The following is an 8,254-nucleotide window of genomic DNA, read 5'->3' as shown; positions in this document are numbered from 1 at the left end:
TACCTCTCTTCTCCACATAGTCAAATCGTCATGTAAGCGAGTTATAAGCATGCTATTGTACCTACTCTTATGTTACTCGCGCTATGGCTAACCTAAGATTGTGTGGGCATGCAAACAATATATTTAATTTTGTATATTGCATCGCGCAAATAGTAATGGTGGATATATGGGAAACTGCACTTGGCTCCCGATATCATCGAGTCCGATTTTTGAAAAAAATAAAAAAATCTGTTTTTTTGGGGTTTCAAAAAGTTCTGGAAAAATATATACACATATCTATGGATGCATACTGTACTTGTTTTGTAAAGTTTCATGGTTAAATACATTCTCAGGCGAGCTCCACAGAAATGATAAATGTGTTCCTAGCACATGTACACTACAAAAGACCATGCACACAAGGCATTTTAGCAATTCAAGCAACATGCAGAAAATTATGGCTACTCATCATAAGTAAATGAATAATATAACGTAAGAGACCATTTTATTATATGAGTGAAAATAATAATATTTTTGGTGTATCGACTATTGCTTAATAGGAAAGTTTAGTCCCTTAAGTCAACTAGTTTGAACAAAAATTGCACAGAAAGATTACATGTTGAAACTAAAAAGCAAACAATATCAAAATTAATTGCAGGAAAGCAAAATTTTATAAAATTATTTTATGAATATTACAAAAAAATCTAAACAAAGAGAAAGGAAAATGGATTCACATAGCTTTATTAGTGAATTTGTATTCTTTCCCTAGTTTTTCATGCCCCTAGTTATTATTAGTTTCTTTTAACATTTGCTGTGACTAAGCTGGCACGAGAGCAAAACTCGACCTCTATCTATTGAAATTTCTAACTATGGGGTATATTTTGTACCCATCCCGTAATAATAGAGAAAATTCAAACGGTCGCCTAGGGCCGTATCCCCATTTGGCATCCCCTCCCACCTAAGAAACATGTTTGATGACGACTCCCTCTCGCTTCCTACCCTATTCCTAGGCGGCTAGGGAAAACTCTTCCCTCCAGGCTTCACCGGCGAGCCCATGGATTTGCCTCCCCTCTGATTGCCGCTCCGACGGCGGTGGCTGGGAATGGAATCCCACTGCCTTCTCTCTGGTTAGCAATTTAGGTTAGGTTTTTTTATTCCTCGCTGGTGCGGTGCTCGGGGATGATGGCGCTTCTTCTTCTAGCTTGTCTTCTGGGTTTCGATCCTCCTCGAGTCCATTCGTTTGAAAGTAGTAAACAGAGCTCCGTAGATTCCTGTCGTCTCCTCGGATCAGTGAGGTTAGGGTTTCTAGTCATGTGACGAGATTTGATGTCAGGTACTTCAGATCTATGCAAGGGTTCATCGATGATGACTGCGACTCCAGGGCGCTGGTCTTTAAGGGCACATGCACGAAGACTTGCCAGTTGTCATCAACAAGGTCAAGCCGGCTCCGGTAGGGGAGCGTCGACGACTCGTTCTGACCGTAGTCGTGATTGTTCAGTGTTCTTGAAATCTTGATGTAATTTTTATTATGTTTGAGATGCTTTGTATTTTCGATGTGCATTTATAATAGATCAGATCTTTTTCAAGAAAAATATGTTCTGTGAAAAAGAAAAAGAAAAAGAAAAAAGGCACACACATCCGATGCTAAAAGGAAAAAAGGAAACATGTTCGATGCAAGAAAAAAGGGTACCCCTCGCTCGCTCATACCCCCTCGTCGCTTGCCCCTCCAGGACGATCGGGGGGGGGGGGGAACCCTAGCCCCCAGCCGCCTCGATCCCATCCCTCCTCCCCCTCCATCGTCGCCGAGGACACCAACGGGCAGAGCCCGCACGTTCGGCGACGGCGGCGGAGGGCTGCTCCTCCTTCCCTGGCTGTAAGGCAGCGAGGGCGCCAGATCCGCGGAGGTGCGGCCTCTTCCTCGATCCATGGCAGCGCAGTGGGCCCCTGCTAGAGGCGTTTGTGGTGGTGCGGGGTGAGATGGACATAGGATGGAGGTGGGGTTGGGCGTGGCCGATGGCGGCGGCGGCGTCCAACCCGGATCCGGTCTTGGCGGAGGCGGCGGCGACTCCGGCCTGGATCCGAACATGGCGGTGGCGGCGTCCCCTTCGCTGGGGATGACGGGCCAGATGGTGGGTCCTTGTGGCGGCGGATCTTGGGATCCCGCACTCGGGGACATTGCAGGACGTGCGTGGCGGCCGGAGCTTCCTCCGGCGTCGACGGCGCTTCATGCGGGTGTTGGGGAACGTAGTAATTTCAAAAAAAATTCCTACGCACAGGCAAGATCATGGTGATGCATAGCAACGAGAGGGGAGAGTGTTGTCTACGTACCCTCGTAGACCGGCAACGGAAGTGTTGACACAACGTAGAGGAAGTAGTCGTACGTCTTCCCGATCCGACCGATCCAAGTACCGAACGTACGGCACCTCCGAGTTCTGCACACGTTCAACTCGGTGACGTCCCTCGAGGGGGAGGTGCGGCCGGCCCTATGGGTGCGCCTGGAGGAGTCCTACTCCAACCGGGAGTAGGACCCCCCCTCTTGCCTTGTTGGAAAAGGAAGGAGGAAGGGAGAAAGAGGAAAGGGGGGCGCCGCCCCCCTTCCTTGTCCTATTCGGACTAGGGGGGAGGGGGCGCGCAGCCTGCCCTGGCCGGCCCTCCTCTTCTCCCTTATGGCCCATGTAGGCCCAATAACCCCCCCGGGGGGGGGGGGTTCCGATAACCCCCCGGTACTCCGGTAAAATCCCGATTTCACCCGGAACGTTTCTGATATCCAAATATAGGCTTCCAACATATCAATCTTTATGTCTCGACCATTTCGAGACTCCTCGTCATGTCCGTGATCACATCCGGGACTCCAAACAACCTTCGGTACATCAAAACACAAAAACCCTAATTACGATCGTCACCGAACTTTAAGCGTGCGGACCCTACGGGTTCGAGAACTATGTAGACATGACCGAGACACTTCTCCGGTCAATAACCAATAGCGGAACCTGGATGCTCATATTGGCTCCTACATATTCTACGAAGATCTTTATCGGTCAGACCGCATAACAACATACGTTATTCCCTTTGTCATCGGTATGTTACTTGCCCGAGATTCGACCGTCGGTATCTCAATACCTACTTCAATCTCATTACCGGCAAGTCTCTTTACTCGTTCCGTAATACATCATCCTGCAACTAACTTATTAGTTGCAATGCTTGCAAGGCTTGAGTGATGTGCATTACCGAGAGTGCCCAGAGATACCTCTCCGACAATCAGAGTGACAAATCCTAATCTCGAAATACGCCAACCCAACAAGTACCTTCGGAGACACCTGTAGAGCACCTTTATAATCACCCAGTTATGTTGTGACGTTTGGTAGAACACAAAGTGTCCCCCCGGTAAATGGGAGTTGCATAATCTCATAGTCATAGGAACATGTATAAGTTATGAAGAAAGCAATAGCAACAAACTAAACAATCAAGTGCTAAGCTAACTGAATGGGTCAAGTCAATCACATCATTCTCCTAATGATGTGATCCCGTTAATCAAATGACAACTCATGTCTATGGTTAGGAAACATAACCATCTTTGATTAACGAGCTAGTCAAGTAGAGGCATACTAGTGACTCTCTGTTTTTGTCTATGTATTCACACATGTATTATGTTTCCGGTTAATACAATTCTAGCATGAATAATAAACATTTATCATGATATAAGGAAATAAATAATAACTTTATTATTGCCTCTAGGGCATATTTCCTTCAGTCTCCCACTTGCACTAGAGTCAATAATATATATTACACAGTAATGATTCTAACACCCGTGGAGCCTTGGTGTTGATCATGTTTTGCTCGTGGAAGAGGCTTAGTCAGCGGGTCTGCAACATTCAGATCCGTATGTATCTTGCAAATTTCTATGTCTCCCACTTGGACTAAATCCCGAATGGAATTGAAGCGTCTCTTGATGTGTTTGGTTCTCTTGTGAAATCTGGATTCCTTCGCCAAGGCAATTGCACCAGTATTGTCACAAAAGATTTTCATTGGACCCGATGCACTAGGTATGACACCTAGATAGGATATGAACTCCTTCATCCAGACTCCTTCATTTGCTGCTTCCTAAGCAGCTATGTACTCCGCTTCACATGTAGATCCTGCCACGACGCTTTGTTTAGAACGACACCAACTGACAGCTCCACCATTCAGTAAAAACACGTATCCCGTTTGCAATTTAGAATCGTCCGGATCAGTGTCAAGCTTGCATCAACGTAACCATTTACGATGAGCTCTTTGTCACCTCCATATACGAGAAACATATCCTTAGTCCTTTTCAGGTATTTCAGGATGTTCTTGACCATTGTCCAGTGATCCACTCCTGGATTACTTTGGTACCTCCCTGCTAGACTTATAACAAGGCACACATCAGGTCTGGTACACATCATTGCATACATGATAGAGCCTATGGCTGAAGCATAGGGAACATCTTTCATTTTCTCTCTATCTTCTGCGGTGGTCGGACATTGAGTCTTACTCAACTTCACACCTTGTAACACAGGCAAGAACCCTTTCTTTGCTTGATCCATTTTAAACTTCTTCAAAACCTTGTCAAGGTATGTGCTTTGTGAAAGTCCAATTAAGCGTCTTGATCTATCTCTATAGATCTTAATGCCCAATATGTAAGCAGCTTCACCAAGGTATTTCATTGAAAAACTCTTATTCAAGTATCCCTTTATGCTATCCAGAAATTCTATATCATTTCCAATCAATAATATGCCATCCACATATAATATCAGAAATGCTACAGAGCTCCCACTCACTTTCTTGTAAATACAGGCTTCTCCAAAAGTCTGTACAAAACCAAATGCTTTGATCACACTATCAAAGCATTTATTCCAACTCCGAGAGGCTTGCACCAGTCCATAAATGGATCGCTGGAGCTTGCACACTTTGTTAGCTCCCTTTGGATCGACAAAACCTTCTGGTTGCATCATATACAACTCTTCTTCCAGAAATCCATTTAGGAATGCATTTTTGACATCCATTTTCCAAATTTCATAATCATAAATGCGGCAATTGCTAACATGATTCGGACAGACTTAAGCATCGCTACGGGTGAGAAGGTCTCATCGTAGTCAATCCCTTGAACTTGTCGAAAACCTTTTGCAACAAGTCGAGCTTTGTAGACAGTAACATTGCCGTCAGCGTCAGTCTTCTTCTTGAGGATCCATTTATTCTCAATTGCTTGCCGATCAACGGGCAAGTCAACCAAAGTCCACACTTTGTTCTCATACACGGATCCCATCTCAGATTTCATGGCTTCTAGCCATTTTGCGGAATCTGGGCTCACCATCGCTTCTTCATAGTTCGTAGGTTCATCATGATCTAGTAGCATGACTTCCAGAACATGATTACCGTACCACTCTGGTGCGGATCTTACTCTGGTTGATCTACGAGGTTCGGTAGTAACTTGATATGAAGTTTCATGATCATTATCATTAGCTTCATCACTAATTGGTGTAGGTGTCACAGAAACCGGTTTCTGTGATGTACTACTTTCCAATAAGGGAGCAGGTACAATTACCACATCAACTTGTACTTTTCTCCCACTCACTTCTTTCGAGAGAAACTCCTTCTCTAGAAAAACTCCGAATTTAGCAACAAAAGTTTTGCCTTCAGACCTGTGATAGAAGGTGTACCCAACAGTCTCCTTTGGGTATCCTATGAAGACACATTTCTCCGATTTGGGTTCGAGCTTACCAGGTTGAAGCTTTTTCACATAAGCATCGCAGCCCCAAACTTTCAGAAACGACAACTTTGGTTTCTTGCCAAACCACAGTTCATAAGGCGTCGTCTCAACGGATTTCGATGGTGTCCTATTTAACGTGAATGCAGCCGTCTCTAAAGCATAACCCCAAAATGATAACGGTAAATCAGTAAGAGACATCATAGATCGCACCATATCTAATAAAGTACGATTACGACGTTCAGACACACCATTACGCTGTGGTGTTCCGGGTGGCTTGAGTTGCGAAACTATTCCGCATTGTTTCAAATGTAGACCTGTAACATCCCAAATTTTCAATTTGGAATGTTATACATTAGATCATCAATGCATATCATATTTTATTTTGTATTTTGGTTGATCCTAGAAATTCTACGCAACTCAATGACCCACGGAGAGAGTTGGGGATTTCGTTATTTTCATATTTGAGTTTTCTCAAATTTTGAGAATAGGATCATTTGATTTTATTTATTTTATCATCAATTATTTCTATTACAAAAATATGGGAGAGGGAATAAAATGACTTTCCCAAAATAAAGAAATATTGAGGACTCAATAATAAAATCAAATAAGATTTTATTTCGGAGTTTTTCGGTGTTTTATTTGAATTTAGGAAAAATGTGCGTTTTTCAAAATTGCATTTAGGTCCCAAATAAATGTTCACCTTGTGCGGCTTGATTTTAGAAGCCCGTGAAAATTTATTTCGGAATTTTTGGAGTCCGTTTAGTATTTCTTGTTATTTTTCTTCCGAGCGGAATTATTTAAAAAAAAACGAACCGACCTAACGGGCCGTGTCTGACTAGGACTCCGGCCCGACTAGGGTATATAAGCCGGGGCAGCCCACCCGGGGGAAACCCTAGCCCAGCCACCCGACCCCGCCCCAGCCGCCACCCGCGCCGCCGCCTCGCCGCCGCCGCCCGCCGCCGCCGCCCGCCGGATTTCGCCGCCGAGGTTCGCCGCCGCCTCGACTTCCGTGCCATCGTTTAAAAAAAATCGGTTTTCGTCGGTTTTTTAGTTTCGTTTTTTTAAATAGATCGGTTTTTCTAGTTTATTTAAATAGCGAGCGTTCGTCCGTTCGTTCGTTCTAGCGAGCGTTCATAGTTTTTCTTTTTTCTCGGATTAAATCCGCGATTTTTCTGATCGCGATTCCTGATTCGATTTTCATTTTAGTATAACTTTTCGCTCGTTTATCGGAATCAGGCGATTCAAGCGCCTAGAGTTTCGTCTCGAAACCCTCTATCCGTTTAACCAACTTAAACAAGATTTTGCTACTGTAAAATTTGCCCTAGATCCATATTACTAGAACGAAGTTGTTTTTTTTCGCTGTTTGACTTTCGTTGCTTCGTTCGATTTGATTCTTTTTGCCAACCAGAGTTCTTAAGTTGAACCTTCTGGTTAGATCTCTTATTTGAGTTTTACCTGTGCATTAGATGAGTACTTATTGTATGCTTGTTTGTTTGTCTACGATAGAATACCCGGAGTGCGCCGCTTGTTACTTCGAATCGTTAGGTTTCCCGGATCATCAGCAAGGCAAGTAACATTTTGATCATACCTTTTCTACTACCCAGTTTTATTGCATTAGATCTATCCTCACACATTGCATGATTAGGATCTAATTAAATTGTGGGATGGGAAGTAGATGAGGTAGACCCTATTACCTGTTTATTATCAAACCTTTGGGAGTTACTTCTACGTTTGCTTGTTATGCCATGCTATGCTAGTAGACGTGGATTGGGTGAGTGATATCCATGACAGATGTGAGATTGTTAATTAATGGTTTATCTAAGGTGGCAACTTAAACACACATCTGGGTGGATTGAGGCACCTGGGTATTCCAGGACTTGCCTGTTTTCTTTTGGACCGCCACCCAGGCTCAAAGGGATCATGAGACTATTCATACTAGAAACTTCCGTGTGCAGCCACAAGCTATTATGGGCTCTAGCATAGTTGACTAAGTTGTGCGAACTCTTATAATGGTAGACTAGCAGATTTAGGGGATGTAGGTGGTACGGTCTACCCGATCGTAAGGTGCTAGCGCTTCTGAAAGACTATGTCTCGGTCATCAGTCTTCTCAAACATCATGTAGTGCGAGAAACCAAACGGAGGCGATCGAGTCTTGTGGGAAAAAGTGCGCAAACCTCTGCAGAGTGTAATAAACTAATCATGATTAGCCGTGTCCCCGGTTATGGACATCTTGAGTATCTAGTACTTGGATTATCATGTGAATCTCAACATGTTACTCTAAATTAATTTTGTTGGGTTTTAATGATGATGCTTAATTGGGATTGAGAATGCTATCAACCATTCTCAATGTTTAACAACCACCATGTTAGTAATTAAATTTATTCCTTTGTAGTAGGAAAAAATTGGCTTTTCACAAAACAGTAACCATAGAGCTTTCCACCAGCCAAATATGCATGTAGTATAGCTGTTTCATTCCATTATTCTCTATGTGTTACCTTGCTAGCATATTCCATGTGCTGACCCGTTTCGGGCTGCAACGTTAATGTTGTA

The sequence above is a fragment of the Triticum urartu genome, chromosome 2 (assembly GCF_003073215.2).
Source record: "Triticum urartu cultivar G1812 chromosome 2, Tu2.1, whole genome shotgun sequence".
Taxonomy (NCBI): Eukaryota; Viridiplantae; Streptophyta; class Magnoliopsida; order Poales; family Poaceae; genus Triticum; species Triticum urartu.
Note: the sequence above shows the minus strand (reverse complement) of the source record.